The sequence below is a fragment of the Anser anser genome, assembly GCF_964211835.1.
Source record: "Anser anser genome assembly, chromosome: 2".
In the NCBI taxonomy this organism is placed as follows: Eukaryota; Metazoa; Chordata; class Aves; order Anseriformes; family Anatidae; genus Anser; species Anser anser.
In genome coordinates this window covers 70,916,155-70,935,261 of record NC_139721.1, presented here as the reverse complement: position 1 = coordinate 70,935,261, position 19,107 = coordinate 70,916,155, and the positions used below count along the sequence as shown (strand labels likewise).

At 34.3% G+C, this 19,107-nt stretch overlaps 1 long non-coding RNA gene across 1 annotated transcript in view; it reads right to left on the bottom strand.

The window, feature by feature from the left end:
- Positions 1–5,006: 5,006 nt before the first annotated feature.
- LOC310894730 overlaps positions 5,007–19,107 on the bottom strand; it is a 37,663-nt gene continuing 23,562 nt past the window's right edge. The window contains exons 2-4 of the long non-coding RNA XR_014580121.1: positions 13,035–13,127; positions 8,293–8,827; positions 5,007–7,014 (exon numbers count right to left, since the gene is read on the bottom strand). This is a non-coding gene — a long non-coding RNA (uncharacterized lncRNA). The remainder of the gene's footprint in view (positions 7,015–8,292; positions 8,828–13,034; positions 13,128–19,107) is intronic.

Sequence of the window (19,107 nt, the reverse complement as noted above, 5' to 3'; positions counted from 1 at the left end):
TTCTTGGCTAGTCTTGGCTAGGGCATGCTTGGTGTCATTGACACTAACTAGGAGGCACCAAATAAAATTCTTGCAAACCACAACTTCCAGCATAGACTACAGAGTTTTGGAAATACTCTGACACACTCCATCATTACAGACGAAACATAGCTATAACAATGATTCATTAAAAGCAATGAAACAACAGAGATTTACTGTTGACTGAATGCATTATTTCTCTTTGTTCAACCTTCTACTCCTTTTTTCTAGCTTATATATTTCAACTATCAGTTGGGGAAGTGGGGTGATTTCCTTACTAATATTTTTATATCACAACCATACATGAGGAGCTGCAGTCTCCTCTGGATCTCAGCCAACAACACTGCAAATGTAGGTAGTAAGAATGGCACTTTTCACATGCCTAAAAAGCCCCTATTGCTAAACAGCTGACTGTAGATTTAGCTTCTATGCATCTCATGCAGATACTAATATATATCAGAGCCAATCAAAACCACTGATTATGGTTTCGTATATAAGAACACATTGCACATATAATATGTGCCATGTGAGGAAATATACTATGCTGGAGTCCAGGATTAACAGTTTTCCTACTTTTATCTATTGTTCAACCCAAAATGTTCAGGATCTCTTTCCAAAATTAATCAAACAGGAAAAATAGAATTCACAAAGTGTTAGTTTCACTATTTTCATCCCAGGACAGGACTGCTTTCCTAAGTGTTAAGGATTCTAATTTTAAATATGCAGGATATTTTTATGCCACTGTCTCCCATGGTTATTTCCTCAGCCCAGATGAACGATTTGCTACTTTGCCTGAACACCCTTTTAAACTTGAACTATTTTAAATTGCAAGACATCTTCTCTTAGGCTTAAATAACTATCTGCTTTGCTGTTTAATCAGATGTTCACACCTATTTTAGATTAACCAATGCATATTTAATGCATCTAAGCCTCCTTGTAAACTAATTCTCTAATTCTTCCTAATCTAAGTATAATTAGCCACTGATTACAATTACATCCAATTAATTAATCTTTAACAACTACACATCATGAATTATGTTCTAGGAAATATGTGATAATATTCACTCTAATTGAGTGGGCATATTGATTTCATGTGTGTAACTGTGTAGCTGTGTTTTCTTCCCCCTTCTCTCCCCACTACCCCCTTATGTTTTTTTTAAACAAAGTCAGTTCTTACATAAATTATTGCTGAATTCTGGAGTCTGACAGCTTCCATTATTCAATATGAGAAGGATATATAGAACAATGTCAGATGCAAATTCACTTCAGGGATGAATCTACAAATTCACATCTGCTGTCAATTACACTGCTGTTATCTGCATGCTGGCAATTTTTCTGAGACACTTGAAAGAAACTACCGTCTAACTGTGCATAAAAACCCTTCACTCACACTTCAGAAAAAATGACCTAGGAGTGAAAGTTTTTCTATTTTTTTTCCTAAGATGTCAAGTTTACACTCCTGCATGTTTTCATGTTTCCATGAAAGAAGACCAGGAAAAGCTAGTTAATTTAGAGTGCAACTCTACTTTGATCTACAGATTCATTAAAGTGTTAAAATAATGTATTTCCAGCGTGTATTTTCAAAACTATATTCTTTGGAATAAACTCACAGCCTGTTCTCTCTCTCTCTCTCTTTCACACACTCTCTCTCTCATTTTCTGCTAAGAACTTTAATTGATAAACAACATTTTAAATTCACATAGACCTACAGATATAAGTAATATTTTGTCTAAAAACCACCTAAGGTAGACTCAAAAAAATAATTTTATTCTTTAACTTATGATTGAATAATGTAATTCCAGCTGAAATGCAAATATGCAGCAGCATACACAGCAATATTTATGAATTATGTATTTTGTATATATATACGGTGTATGTGAGAGTTGTAATGCAGGGTCATTTTCAATGAGTTTGTAAAGGATGTTCTAAGTCTTTCAAAGGACAAAATTTAATCCTCCTCAGGTTAATGATGGGCAAGTTTCTTTCCTAGAAATAATTTAATATTGAGATAAATTTAATATGAGATGAAGCTGAAGGTGCCCAGACCATAATGACACCCCAAACATACAGTTTTAAAGATGGCAAAAAGAAAGACAATATAAATTTCAGCCACCTCTGCATGAACAATGAGGAGCAAACATGTAATACAACTATCAAACAAGAGCCAGCTCACTGAATTTATGCTGATTACTCTTCTGCCTGAAAAAATGCTTGCAGCCAGAGACAGCTCAAGATCAAAATTACTCCATGAAATTTATATACAGCCAAAAAAAGCAGCAACTAGTAGTTCCAACACCATGTAAGATATTAACAAACATATTGAAAATATACAAACATGAATTTGCAAAGCTGAAAAGCAGCAGAACAATGAAAGTGTTGAAGTTTTATAGTGCTTTAGAGAAATTTGCCCAGCAGATGAACTCTGAGGCTTAGCTGGGCAAATTTACTATATGAACTGTGCACCGAGGATTCAAAAGACTGGCAATTATCATTCCAGGAAATCTTAATACAGGACTTGGAAAACATTCAGTACAGAGTTTAAAACACACACAAAACACCAACAAAACCCTTCGCTAATTGGGGAATAAAACCAGTTACAGAGTTTCACTGAAACCAGAAAGGGGTATATTTGAAGTTTTCACCATCACAGGAATTTCAACTACTATAGTCTAGTGCATTCAGTTATGTTACAATCTAAGGCCTAAAGGCCTAAAGTTTCAATCCGAATGTTAAGTATTAAAAGGATAAAGCCAACTTGTGAAAGAGCTGAAATTGAATTTAAGATAATGCCATGAATACACTTCACCTAACACTTAGAATTGCATGAAAGAGCATTTTGATAATTAGTAGAAACTGCAAGTTCAGAAGACATACAATCTAGTTCACAACAAAGTATTTGATATTTGATGATCACTGCATGAGAAACAGCACTCCAAAACCAACTAACAATAGTTTAAGTGTCAACTAGGACAGATCTGTACATCTTGAAGTTTTATGAGGACTAAAGCATATTCTTCAATGGCAGAAGAATATCTGAACACCAAACTGAGTAATAACATATGCAGTTAAGCACTGTGGAATAACGAAGTGGATGAACTACAGCCACATAGAGACCAAAAAGAAAAAATAAATGTTCTATTAAGCACTTAGGAGTTTAAGCCACTAAGAATGCTAATTAACCCCCAATGTATGGTAGATTGAAGTGAACTGTTTACCCAGAATTACACAGTGTCTGTTATGGGCCAATGACGTTTTTTATCAACTTTCTTAACTGCAAACAGGATCATCATAAGCACCAGACTGAATGAATCAACACAGAATGATTTCAGTCTTCCTTCTACACATGGTAATATTTTCAGAGTAATATTATAAAAACTTACTATAAAAAAACAACATTTGTGGTAAGATTTGAACCATGTAGCTCAACCTGATTAAATATACCTTTTTCTACATTGAATAGAAATACGAAACATTAGATAGGTAAAAAATGTATAACCATCATCTGCAAATGAACACTATAATTTTAAGCTCCTATTTCTGTTACTAGTTTTTGAAGGAACTATCAACTTATTCTTTCGTAGATAACAGATGAGCAACTGCTCATGGTACAAGAAATCCCCTTTATGTTAGGACCACGTTAATGCAAACATTGTCACTAGGAGGGGAGCTCTGTGGGCTGCCAAGAAGAGATGGAGAAGGAATTTCTTAAAAATCAGCACTTGACCAAGTGAGGAGGAAGGGAACAAGGAATTCATACAGTGTGAGGTCCTGAATTTTCAAGGCCTCTCAGAACAGGTGGTCTTAATAAAATAATACTAAATAACAATGGCCAGGATATCAAATGGTCATCCAATCCATCCTCCATGCTTCCCTTTTCTTCACAGTGATAAGAATTCGAGGGAAAGTATATTTCCATAAACATGAGAAGCACATATTCTTCTAAGTTTTTGATATCCAACCAACTATACAGAACAGCAAGTGAAGAGACAGAGTGAAGTCAGTCTCTAGCCACCCTCCGCATACCTTTCTAGTCACAGAGAAATCCAGAGAGCAAGCCAGCCTTTGATAACCTTATGCAGGGATGGAGGCAAGGGAGAAAAATTGTTTATTTCACATAACCCAGACAGGCTGTGTCAAATAATAAATCAAATCATAAATCAAGCACTTGCAGAAATGTGTGTCTGATTTGTATTAAAAAGCAACTATTCTTAACTGTTATGGGTAATAAATGTAATATGAATAAGCATCATGTCTCAGTCTAATAAATTCACAGTCCACGGTGCATATATTCAAAACAAAACAAAACAAAAAGAGGAAATTTAGAAAAAATATCTATTTTGAAATTTAGAAATCGATAAAAAAAATTCCAAGACTTTCTAAATAAAATATTTACTTCCTTTTTTGGTGGATCTTTTCCTCAAAAGGACATATAAAAATTAGTCCTTTTTTTTTTGTTTGTTTAATCTGATGAGATTGAACAAAAAAAAAAAAAAGGTTTTCTAGTTTCAGTCAACATACAGCAATTCAAAAGGTATTCGTTCATATACTTTTTTATATGTTGGGTACATTCAGTCAGCACATTCAAAATGAAGCAGTCCTTTCTCTGTCTGCAAATATTGTAGCAGTAAGCACCTGAATAAAAAAATCCCTTACATATAATACTTATATTTTTCTGCTATGTTCTATCTTATGCCTCATTATTTAAACTTTTAAGCATGATTTTCATGCATTCTTTTGTCTTCTTTTTTTTTTTTTTTTTAAGCTATTAGGAGAGAAAAGCTTTATAACTGTAGAGATAAATGTAACCAGCAGACTCTTCTTGGAACAGACTTCTTACAAGAATCAAAAGTGTAGTAAAAAGAAGTAAAGTTGTTGATCAGAAATAAAAGAACAACCATGAGAGACATATGGGACTATATAACTATACAACACAAGTCTGTTTCACTACCTGTCTCTCCCATTCATACCAGAAAATAAAAAGCCCAATTAGAATTAAAAAGTCGTATATTTATTGTCAGTGAGAAAAATATGACAAAACAGATATTCTCCTGTAAGCCAGAAAATAATTTTTTTCATTCTTGATCACAAGCATTCTCTCTTCAAGTAACTTGTCTGATAAGGGTTAATTTCCTAACAGCATTTACATTTATGTGTTTCTAGTCAGATTTAGTAGTGCTTATGCAGTACCACCAGCTGAATCTACTTGCTCAAAAATATGAAGAAATCATTAATAATCAAACCCTTAATGCACATTAGGCATTGCATTTACTGTTTGTTCCCTGGGCTGATTTACAATGAAACCATAGGAATCATTACTAACGTATAAAAACACAGACACTTGCCCTTACTGCCAGATATTATCTGCTTAAATATGCACCAAGATTCCTTCTGAATCTAGTTATTTTATGCAGGTCAGACAGTCTCAAAAATACTATTTTCTCTGTAAGAGGTAACACACAGCACCACTTCACTCTAATAGTTTTAGTGGGCTGCAGGTCAGATGGCTGTGGAGCACGTAGTAAATTATGTCTAGGCTTACAGTGTAAGAATTTTTGTTTTGTATTGACTGCAATACCTGTTAAAGCCACACAGGATAACACTGCAAAAAAAATAAAAATAAAAATAAAGCAATAAAAAGGTATCAGAACAGCTTTAGACCTATTTGAATACTGAGTAAAAAACAAAACAAAAAGTTTATTTTAAAAAATAATCTAAATTAATTACTCCAGCAGAAATACATTAACAATAATGTAGTGGAGGACTTGTTAGTATTAGGACAGAGGTTGGACTAGGTGATCTTGGAGGTCTCTTCCAACCTAGATGATTCTGTGATTCTGTGATTCTGTAATTAAAATAAAAATAAAAATTGCTTAGCCTGTATGGGTGATAATTCATTTAAAGACCATAGAATCATAGAATAATAGAATCATAGAATGGCTTGGGTTGGAAGGGACCATAAAGATCATCCAACTCAGCTTGGTGTCATCTGCAAACTTGCTGAGAGTGCACTCAGTCCCACTGTCTATGCCATTGATGAAGATATTGAAAAGCACCGGTCCCAAGAAAGATCCATGAGTGACACCGCTCATCACTGGCCTCCACCTGGACACAGAACCATTGATCACGACCCTCTGGGTGCTGCCATTGAGCCAATTCTTCATCAACCAGACGGTCCACTCTTTAAATCAATATCATTCCAATTTGGACATTAGGGTGTCATGTGGGACTGTGTCAAAAGCCTTGCAGAAGTCCAAGTAGATGACATTGATTGGTTTTCCCTTGTCAACTGATGCAGTCACTCCATCATAGAAGGCCACCAGATTGGTCAGGCATGATTTGCCTTTGTTGAAGCCATGCTGGCTGTCCCAGATCATCTCCTTGTCTTGCACTAACATTACCTCCAGGAAGATTTGTTCCATGATCTTCCCAGGCAGGAAGTGAGGCTCACCGGTCCGTAGTTCCCTGGGTCTTCCTTTCTACCCTTTTTGAAAATGGGAGTGATGTTTCCCTTTTAACAGTCACGGGGAGGGGAGGGGGGGAGGGGGGCTTTTTGTTTCAAACCTGCTCAAACCAGTCATTCAGAACAAGTGGTGTATTCACAAGCCTTGTAATATGACTGAGACTGAAACCAAGGCCTTAACACTCAAAAGCTACCTCAACATTTTTCTTCTAGTATTTCTGGGACTGCTCAAGAAGCTGTCTATCTATCTGACTTGTCCATTTCTCAAAGGTGGGCTAAGTTCTACATAAATCAGGAGAAAATAAAATGTGAGTAAAGGCTTCCTATGGAAGATTCCTCTTGAGAAGGTTTAAAACATCATACTAGTTGATCCAAGCTACCATCAATTTTTAAAAAACAGTATCTCAGGACAAATATCTAGTCCTATGCTTGCTTCTTCAAAAAGAAAGTGATCTTGGTGCATCTTGTTGCAAGCCCAGTCCTGGGGCTTTAGCCTTTCTTCTTACCTGCTATGCTATTTTGAACCTGAAAAGGTCCTGGAGAAAAAAAAAAAAAAAGTAAAAAAAAAAGTTATATCATTCTCCAAAGGAAGAAAAGGTGAATAGGAAATGCAGAGTTAAATATAAGCCACCCTCTAAGAGCACTGAGGGAATCCAGTGGAGGCAAAGGGGAGGCAGACATCAGGAGAAGTTTGGATATAATTAGATGTGACAGGGAGAAAGTCAAATATATTTGACCAGACCTTACAGAGAAAGCATCACTGACATATGGCCTAGATTAACGTTAACTGGGACTAAGAGAGTAAGATAAGAATTTCCAGGACTTGCAGTCAAAGATCACAACACTTTTTAAAGGAAAATTCTCCTTAAAACTTCTGTCATTGAATATATATACATATATATATATTAAAAAAAAAAAAAAAGAGTATGATGCTGAAATACTGATTATTGAAATAATTATGGGGAATGTTCAAGGTTGGTGCTGGTAACAGAGGAATTGTTGACCTTTTGTTGTATGACTTAAGTCTACATTGGATATTTCTTTCCATACATCTCCAATGAAACATACGTAAGGTTTAATTTCTGTTATGAATACTTAACAATATGTACCAGAGTATTATGATGATTGTATAAAAAATTATCTCAAAAATATTTTATTGTCCATATTTAAAGGAGTTACATATATACCTTAATCGGGCTTGTAGCTGTTAACAAAAGTACACAAAATATAACCTGGATATCCATGTTCTTAAGAGATGCCCAGGTATAATCATGATTAGAGCTAGATAGTTATGTAAATAGCAAACATGGTTGCACGTAAATAATTATCCTCTTCCAGAACAGAAATATTGAGAGATCATTTATAGTTAAGATGTGGAGTATGAGATACTAGAAAAAAAATTACCATGTAAAACTTAATTTTCAGTAGAATTATCTGAGAATTAAACTAGTATAACAGTCACTCAAATTCCAGATCCTATTTTTTTCTATATCTCTTTTGTCCATGAATTAAACAATTTCACAACAGAGGGTCCTCTTACTTTCAAAAAACCTACTGATACAGTATGAACTCCTGATGTGTTATTAGTGTTCTTCATCTGCATATTTACTTAATATCATAACTTGTTTCATCCAGGTATTATAATAAAATTTGATTACTACACCAGTCATGGAATTCAGGCAATCACCTGCAGCTATGCCAGGAAGTAACTTTTGAAAGCATTCAATGTTATATTTTCTGTCCTTCATTTTCAAATTCCTTTCTTCAGTTTTATCTTCAGCCAGCCTACAATTGGCTTCAGAACTTCTACTCACCTTCTTGCATGCTTATATCCAATGTGTATCTTCTAGCTGCCTTCTTTTTCCTGGTGTTTTGCTTTGTTCTGTTTTTCTTTTTCTTCTATTTATTGATCCAGTTCTCATCTTTTTGTTTCTTTTACATTTCTTAACAATTTCTGTACAGTGTCACTTTAGTCAGTCTTTCAACATTTCAAAGTTATCTTCTTTTTGTTTCAGGATATATATGGATTAACATTTCTTATTTTTATGTTTCTTCTGTATGGGTATTTTGCCTTCTTTTTCTCTAGGTAATTATTCTTTCCTAAAAGTGCTTCATCCATCCAATATTCCCATTTACAAACAAATAAAGTTGAAAAATCCAAAAATCCATCTAAATTCTTGTTTTTCCAAATCACTGTCTAGGGAAAAAAAAAAAAAAAAAGAGAGAGAGAGAATAATAAAAATAAAAAAAAGTTTTCTTTCTTCTCTGTGGCTAGATATCCAGTTTTGTCCAGATGGATGAACGTCATTCCAAATCTGTACCAGTATAAAACCAGGTATCTAGAAGTATCTGTGATGGAAGAAGAGAACAAATGTAATATCCCATATGACTTTATTCATTTTGTGATAGGCTGCTCTAAGTCTGGTCTGGTCATCAGTCTCTCTATTTTGTAAGCAAATAATAAGGTTCTGATCCCAAGTAAGACCAGACCACTAATCAGACCAGATCGTACAACTAATTCACTTGGAACAAAATTAAAGTCTCTCCCATTCTCCACAGTTCTTGTCCTACCTGTAGGATAAGAAAGAGAAGATTTATCTCCAGTATTTATCTCCTGATTCATTTACCCCATATTCCAGCAGTCAAAACTGCTACATAATTTTCCAATTAGTATACTTTGTTGAAATTTGGGGGATAAAGTATTTTTTCTTTACATATATAAATCTACTGTAAAGTCTACTAGACACTCTGTTGACATATATACCATCTCATTCCTAGGCATTTTCATTTCCCATGTGAAACTCAAGAAACTAGAACTTTTTCAACCTTTTCTTCTGCTTCACTCTCACACTTTCTACCAAACATGGATCCTTTACACTATCTTTAGACTTGACTGCAATACAACTCAATGTAAAAGTAGCCGATGTGCTATAAGTTATTTGTTTTAACAGTAACAGAAACAACACTATATTCTACATCCAACTTGGGTTCTTTTTTTTTAAAGTCTACGAACTAACAATACATGACCTAAAGTCATGATAATACACCTCGTATATTTACCACTAAGGTTAAATATTAAATTTAAAACATTGTTCTCATTGACATCACTTTTAAGAATTAGAAAACACAAAACAGGCAATTCCAAGTGCCTTATATGACTTCCAATTTTACATTTCAACAATCATCATAGTATTACTAAGTTTAGATTTATCTGTTCCAGGAAAGGCCTAAAAGATTATGATGCAGGATCTGTTTACTGACTGAAATAATAAAATTACTGGATTACTAGGTAGGAATCAGTATCCTTGCATGAAGAAAAACACTCTCTTCTTCTGATTCCAAGTCTGCTCAACTCTGTTCTAGACTGGAAATACATTAAAGCATGGCTACTTCCCATGGCTAGGCAGTATAATTAGTTACTAGGCAGTTCTAATATCTACCTCAATATTTTCATTCCAATATTTTCATTCAGTTGTTGAGCCCTAAGAGTCTCTATCCCAGTTATTTATGTGAGTGTGAGACAAAAGCAAAATCTCCAAAGAAAAGGATAAGACTCATAACTAGCTATTCAGGTCTACCTCTAGTGCAGGTAAGGATCTTCCTCTTTTCAAACTCATATTTAAAAAAGAAAAAAAAAAGTTAAGCACATAATTGTTTTACATTTAAATATTCATGCTACATATGGTCTTGTATCACCAATATGATCTTTTATTATAACAATTATTTGTGTTCTTGCTCAATGTTATGCAAAACTAGATTTCAGGTCTTTATCTAAAATCTCGGTTGAATAAAACAGGTAACCTGCAGAGAGTTTTAACCATCCAGCTCTTGTATAGGCTTTCAATGTCCAATGATTTCTGTGGTATCAGGATTTAAATATATTTAGGGATCTGTATCTTAGTCTCACAGTATCACCACTATTTGCCAATTATAGAATGCTGCCCAAAATGACAGGGGAGACACAAGAATTACTAGGCACACACATGATATTTCTTTGATAAAAGCTTTTTTTTTTCCTTCTAGATTGATACAAGAAATCACTAGATTTCCATGGGAAACCAGTCCTTTTGCAACAGTCTCTGGAGAAAACAAAATCTCTATTGACAAGTAACATTTCCTCTTTTCCATAGGAAATACACTTCAACATGATTCTGATTACATCTTTGTCAGTACACTTACAGCTGTTGACAAACATACTGACTGTATGGTTCATTGTCTTAGCAAACACACTGGAAAATGAGCCAACAGTTTCTAGAACAACAACAAAATATACATATACATATATATATATATATATGTATGACTAGGGTGGGACAAGTTCTCAAGTCCATAGTAATCCATATGCATGCAAAATGGTACAGATGAAAAGATGAAAAGTTTGTTCTGTATTCTCACTCTCAGCAAAAAACAAATGCAAAAGGTTTTTTTGAAATACACAGTGTGTTCAAGATAAAGATTCTAAAAGAAAGCACCACGTTGTCAGAGTGATTAAGAATGGTTTCATCAGAGCCTCCCAGAGTCCAAGCTCTATGACAGCCACAGATCCATTATAATTTGAATTTCACTGTTGTTTCCTGAGAAAAAGGAGATGATCAATTTCAACCTGCAATTTTCTTCAAGTACCTGGAGATTTCCTCTATACCTCTCAAAAACAAGAAAGAATAAAAGTAGGGGGGATGCTAAGGAAACTTTTTCTTAAAACTTTATTATTGGAAGGTTTCATCAGGAGCAGTGACTTTTACTCTCACCATTTCCATTCATTCTGGTCTCAAATTCATATTTCTTATCCTTCAGTTATTCTGTTTTAGTCAAGTTTTACACTTACCTACTATCCTGCCCCTGGGCAACCATTTCAAGGCTCACAACACTTTAAGCTTTGACTGGTTGTACAGTCTTGGGTAGGGTCAAAGTCCATATTTGCACTTCTGACCCCTCCAAGGTGAAAGGTCTCCAACTCATTTTCTTTAATTCATTTTATATTAAGACTGCGTCTCAGCATGTCTCTTGAAGCTAGTCAGACCTACACACCACACTGATTGCTGCTATGTAGTAAAAAGCACATTTCCTTTATATCTGGCTATCTTGTGGCCAGAAAAGTGACGATCTTACCCTAAACATTATACCATGTCAAAGTGACTAGCAGGCCATTTTTGACCGTTCAGCACCAGAAGTCTCTTTTTGAAGAGTTCTGTCTCAAAGAGACAGGAAAGGAGAGAGTCTGGATACCATGCCCTTAAAAAACAGACAACAGATATCAGAGAAGCTCATTTTTGTCAGAAGGCAGGAATCAGATTCTGAAACTGGTGAGAGCATCCCAATGGACTAGTTCAGAGACATAAAGTATTTTCTTGGTATAAGTACACCGTGAAAACTTCTATTGTTAAATTATTATTGTTTTATTGTATATTTAAGTTTATTCAAATGTAAAATTACTTTTTCCACTTCTCTATAAAATTGACTCAAAAAATAGTAGAAGAAACAATTTTATTTTTTTTTCTGTGCTGGTACCTTGGGTTAACTCAGCCACTAGCCAAGAAACCAGGCTATTTTTTGACTTATCTTCTTTACTGTGAGCTGGAAGATAAGACTACAGATGGTACAAGACAATCAAGAGGAGCAGATAAAATGGCAAAAGAACCATTCTTACAGGACCAGAGCATGAGTAATCTTTGGTTGCATCTTAGATCTATGTCTGTAATGATCCTTCAGAATCCATCATAAACCTGTTCCAAGAATTAAGCAAAATTTGGTATAGGTTGGCTTTTTAGAGAGGATGGTTTTTCATCTTTGCAACATATTTACAGCACTGGATCTACAAGTAAAATCTTTAGAAAGATATTTGAATGTTCATATGTGATAGCCAAAATATCACACCACCTCAAAGACTGACGCTTTGACCCATACAATAGAAAAATCATCACTTATTTTTCAGGATTACAGCTTGACTAATTTGTTTTCACCATTGATTTTAATATATATGACATCAAGAGGTTTAATTCCCCCATGACAAGACAATCATTTTGAAATTATCATATTGAAAAATTTTAATATAAAACTAAATAGATTGTGGAAACTTCTCTGATCGTGATGAAAATAAAACAGATTAAGTAAATAAAGAGAAATTTAAAATGGAAAAATAGGGATATGATGACTTAAATAAAGATATTATTTTAAGCATATGATAAAATTTACTGAAATAAATAATACTATTGTGATAGTAGGATTGGATTAGTATACACCTATCTACTTCTAAAATTCAAATAATTCTCTTTCTTTAGTTTTATAATTCATAATTATTACTTTTTCATTGTAACTGTGCTTTACCATCTTACTTGGAATTAAATCAACAGAACACTTGATTCACAGATTCAGAACTCTAACAATGGCATTACTGTAGAGTTTAATTATTTTAATTCAGACTAGTTCACTCAGTATGCATCTATATAATCTCAGATCACCAATGAATAAAGACCTGATTTTATTCTATTATCTTATAAATGAATCAAGTAAAAAAATATATATTTTCACATTCAAAGTGAATGACAGAGTAACTTACCAAGCACCATCACCATTTTTCTTTTCATCAAGCTTCACTTATAGCTGTTCTTGGATTTTATTCAGGTACAGAATTTGCATTTAGATTGCTCTCCTGGAGGAAAAACAAACAAACAAACAAACAAAAAGATGAAAAGAAACAACAGAAAACAACTTCTGTAATCCTGTGAGTTCTTTTAACCTTGATGCAACAATAATCACTATGATTGCATGTGACTGAAAACATTTTAACACATCAAGCTGCATTTCAGTATTCCCCTTTTAACTAATCCAAAGTTTTTACCTAGGAATATTATTTTACCCTTTTGTTATTCAAACTGAAAAAAAAATGACAATGGACAAGATATTTTATATTATGAAAAGCTAGATAATATTTCCTCCTATGTTAAATATATAATTATAAACAAATAAATTTATGGATTCAATGATAAGAGCAACATGTGACACTTACCTATCTTGAACATTTAAAGAATACTGGTTAACCAGAAGGTCTTACAATTACTGAAATGAAAACTGTTCAGGAGGAAGATACTACAAATCCATCGGAAATTTATATTGGCAATAAATGGCAGACTTACCATGCTTTAGTTTAATTCTTCAAATTTAGATATATTGTCAGCAATGTTAATAATGTCACCATATGATATTATAAATACAGTATACAATTTCTTCTAATCTCTGTAAACTCCCTATAACAACCTGTCATCCCATTTTTAGCAATAAAGAAAATCTGATTAAAGCTTGTTTTTTGGTTCATTAACTCAACATGAAATGTCCATCAATTAACTCTTCCCGTTACTTTTGAAAATATAAAAAAAATCTCCTATTAAAAAGTTCTTCAGCCACCATGAAAATATCCAGCAGATTGCACTATACTTTTCTATGAATTCAAGGAATATGAGACACCTATACACAAGAAAACATTCAATTAAAAAAAAAATTAATTAATTAATTTTAATTAATTTGGAGATAGAATCTCTATAAAAAAAAAGAATTAATTAATTAATTTTAATTAATTTGGAGATAGAATCTCTATTACTGCATGCAGTCTCTTGAGGGAGTGTTCATCCCATTTAGAGAGATAAGGGATTGATAATCTGTTAACAGACTGACCTAGGACTTCATACTAATGTAAATAAGCACAAATAAAATTCTACGATGCAATTAAATGAACTGTTGTTACAAGCCAAATGTAAAATGTGGCACTATGCATATCTGTGTACAGAAAGAGAAAAATGAGGCCTCCTCCAGAAATGTTGGCCATTAAAACTAACAAAGGGATTAATGCTATGAGGGAACATATATTCTTTAGAAGAACTGAGTAAGCACAGTCTTGCGTACTGCCTTAAAACTCGATTCAAAATCCATTGAAGTCAACAGTAAAACTTTGCCCTGAAATCTGTTTGATCTGGATTAACTCCAAAGGCTCCACCTAATCGCTGGGGCCCGCATGCGCCAGTGGCCTCCAGTTGCCCCGACCAGCCTATAGCCCTCCTCCTCTGCAACAACTTCCCCTGCTCCTGTCCTGGGGTTTGGCTGCTGTGTGGAAGGCCAGCTCTCATATGGGACATCCGAACCACCCTTGAATGCACTGCAGTAGGAGATGAGCTAAGCTGTCGGCAGGAGCTGTGGGTAAGGCATCATTTTTCTGGAGCACAGTGGCACTACACTAGGTGTAAGAGGGTGATCCAGTCTAGGATCATCCCCAAAATCCTGGAGATGACTGAAGAACAGCTGATGTGTATCAGGTAGACTCAAGGCTGGTCAGGACAGCTGGAGCCTACTGGCAACCCTGGGTCTTGGTGGCTATAACCTGTCAATACTAAGAACAGCATTTGAGGTGCATGCACCCCTCTTTTATATCCAGTGATTCAAAACAACGTGCTAAACAGTACGTTTAGTAGTCATTTACAATTGTTTGATTTAACTAGCATAAGCTTGCTATCCAAGTTAATGTTCTGACCATACCAACAGGAAACATTTTTTTCTAATTTTGTTAGGTGTAGAACAAAAGTCCAACAACCAAGAAGCTACCAGCCACCATGTCATTGATTTCAGGTTAAAAATATAACATTTGGTAACAGCTGTTCATTGTTTATTACTGCTTCTTTTCACTGTCATCAGAATGTTCCTTCATCATTGCATCCTGAGCACCAAAATGAAGAGAAAAGGTCTGTTGTACCTACCCAAAGGAATATTACAACAGAGGCTGAGTTAAATTTGACGATAAGTAAAATAGATCTTTTCAGATTGGGATAAAACTAGTTTGAACAGATGCCATGTGTTGCATTTGGCACAAGAGCATCCACAATACAGCTTGCTGAAAGTACTTCTCACACTCTCAACAGGAGAACATTTATCAGAAGTAGCAGTCACAGATTCTGAAAGTTATAAAGCTGTCAAGAAAATGCTAATTTAATCAAGTGCGGGTTTCTATAGGGTAGAAATTCACCATGATCTCAGTGTGAGTGCTTCAGCAGTAGACAGAACTAGCTGTATATTATACTGCACCTGAGATTCATCCTTCAAATAAAGCAACACTTAAGTACTGAATAAACAGAGCCATGGAGATCAATAAAGTGCATACGATAGCTGATGGGTGACAGTGACAAGGCTGCCCAATATTCTGAAATCTGATCTGCATTATATAGATTTAAAAAATGAACCTTAACAGGTGCCAAGGGCTTGCCTTCCACAGACATAATTCATAAGTAATTTTACTCAATTTTAGTTTAATCAGTAGTTTTTAAGTTCCAAAGCTGCAGTTCAGCTGTACTGGGGATTATATGCACCCTGGATACAAAATAATCTCAAGTACTGTAAGAATGGCTAAATATGGCCTGTATGAGTAAGGGCTAGTACAAACTAGGCCCTCTTGGCTGCTCACACAATCCTGCTCAAGGGAACCAGCTCAGGAGCCAAGGTATCCCTGTAGATCACACTTGCATGCACACATCTACCAGAAAAAAAATCTGTTGAGATACCCAAATAGCTGAAAAATTTTTTTATCACTGGTGATATGCAATGTGCCTCTACCTGCCTAGGGCTAAATGACACTAAATATCTCCTGTAGGTGTCCTTAAAACCTACTCCCTAGGCAGACACAGTGTTTGTGTCCAAAAACATCTCCACACAAAGAGTCCTCTCTCAAAATCTCTTCACAGCTCAGTACAGTTAACACATTATTTAAAAAATAAATAAATAAATTGATAACTAAAAATATCTTTTGAAACACGGGAATTAAATACTGAATCAGTTCATGAGTCCCTGAAAACAAGCATCCTGCCTTTAACACAGTCAACACAAAAGCTTCAGAAGGAAGCGTAAAATGTGCACAGATGGAGGAAACGCAATGAGCTTTCATTTCCACTACCTCTCACACTAACCTCTAAAAATTAGCTAGAGGAATAACTTGAGGTTTATTGTATATTAGCAAAACTATACTCATTTATACATATACTTTTTTGGATTTATCACTTGCAGTTGAAAATTAAGATGTACATTTCCCCAATCTTAATCATCAAAAACTATTATTTATATTTTGCTAAATAGTGTTCAACATAAACATCATATAAATGCAGTCAACAAGTTGTATAAGCATAATATGTATGCTTAGCAGCAGTTCACACCACTATCATTAAAGCCTCAAGCTTCCTAAGATAAACTGAAGAAACATGTACCAGACCATATATATGTATGCATTCATATAAAGAAAACAATTTATTGTTCCAAACTTCTAACGTAACAAAATTGTTAGATTAATTTAGATGTAGGAAATAACACGTCAGTGAGATATACCCTAACATTGAACAAACTGATTGTGAATATAGAATCTGTTTAGAGGCTGTTTATTTTTATTTAATTTTATGTTTTCTAATATAGAAATGAGGTATGAAATTACAGGACAGCAGTTGAAGATTGAAAGGTTCCTTGGAAATACCTTAAGTGAGACTGTATTTCCCAATGAACTAGTAACAGCATTAGGAATTAGGTGAATAAATATGAGCTGACTTAAACTACATTTTTAGTGTTTCTTAATGCAAAGCATGATCCAATGTTTACTTTAGTTAACAACATTCATTTCATTTTACACCAGCAGATTTCCAAAGGGATATAAAGCACATTCATTTTCATTAGCATGATTTAATAACATTAATGTATGTATACTTAAAATCCAGTCTAATACTACAAAGGAAGTGATGCTGAGAAACACTGAAATTACTTTTTTTTTTCTTTTTTTTCCCCCACATCTAATGTACTGTTTGTAATTTGCAGTGTTTCAATGGACAGTGGCAGGTACTGTAGCACCTTGACATTCTACTTCTGTTGTAAAATCAAATACCTAATGTTGCTGTGTATTTGACTGATCATACAAACACCGTATAACCAGATACATTCACGTGAAGCTCTTAAGAGAGTCAACGGTTTTATGAAACAGCTGTTGCCAACCATTTGCCCTTCTATGGATCTGGGATAATTTTATGCATCTGCAACACAAATTTGTGCACCTGTATACACAAATATATACACTGTGCTGACACCTTGTAAACTCTGATATTCATAATTTTTTACTATTTTATTTTTTATAACTTGCTTGCTAATTTTCTACTACTTCTTCAGTTCAGAATATTACTAAAAATGAAGACAGTGCTGATGCACTGCAGCAAAAACTTTCAACCCATGACCTGAAGTTTCTTTTTATGACTTCCTACCTCCTATTCATTCTGTCCCTTAATCAAATCTACAACTGCCATCTCCAATTTATGATTAAATATTCCAATTAGACAAACTTTAAAAAGTGCCCCCAAAAGAGCATGTAATTCCTTCAGCTGCTGTTTTATTACATTTTCTAACTTGCGTCTCACTCTTAGCTATTAATAAAATAGTTCATCATTTAATTAACTGGATTGATTGGCTGAAGACCTTGCTTAATAAGCAGTCAGTGTTCTAGGTGAGCTGACACTAGATCACTTTCCTAACATAAGCTTCAGCTAGTTCCTATGAACCTGGACACTACCGCACTCCGTCTCACTACAGAATCGCAAAATGCCAGCCCAAGCACTGCAGCTGGAATGCTGTTCATGCTTAAGAAACAGAGACAGCTCTGAACAAATTGTATTCTGGAAATTATATGCAGGAAATTGTCATCAGACACAGTACTACTAATTAGCCTGGCTGAACAAGAGTACTGTGTTACTATTTCTACAGTAATATGTTTTGCCTTCTTAAATACATGCTATTGACATTGGTTTTGCTTTGCTTTTATTTGGATGTTCAGGTACATTTTTAATGAAGTGGAAGGCTGTGCTTAATGACTTAGGTTTAAATATTGGTTCAGAGAAGCACAAGTCTAAGACTTATTGAACATCAAACTTAAACTTATGAAGTTCAGCTTTTTTTTTTTTTTTTTTATAACAGCAAAAATAAAACAGGGATTTACTTTACCCGATAACATTAACAATCAGCAGCAAAGGTACAAACAGATAATTAATACAAAAAGCCATGTCTACAGACTCAGCTAGATAAGGGAAATGAGGAGATCTTTGGGGCCTCAGAGCTTTTTGCCAAAATTCTTCTAATTCTTCTGACAGTGAAATGGACCCAGCTTCCCCTAGAGCAACACCTTTTGTACTTACTCTTTAAATAATTCTAAGTACTATGCAATTATTTCCTCTAGAGACTGTTTTTGAGTCTGCCGTTCTTCTACTTAATATTGTGATGAAAACATTTAGTTTTAACAGAACTTTGTTTCAAGAATACTGAAGCATTGATTTGCATCTCTTACATTTTTTGCCTGATGTTAAAATAATCACCAGTCTAGGAATGCTGTTAAACTCAATGTCCTTCAAATTTTAGCTTCCTGCATCTAGTAGGATAATACTAAAAGTACAGACTTGATGAAAACAAGAAAATAGTACTCATTTAGAAAAAAAAAAAAAAAAAAAGGAGGAGGTTTGTAAGCATTTGCATCATTTGCATCATTGATGCAAAGATTTTGTAAATAACAGTGCAAAGAACATCAACTCACATTTAATCTGGAAATAGCTTTAAATCAATCTGTTAGAAGAATTTTA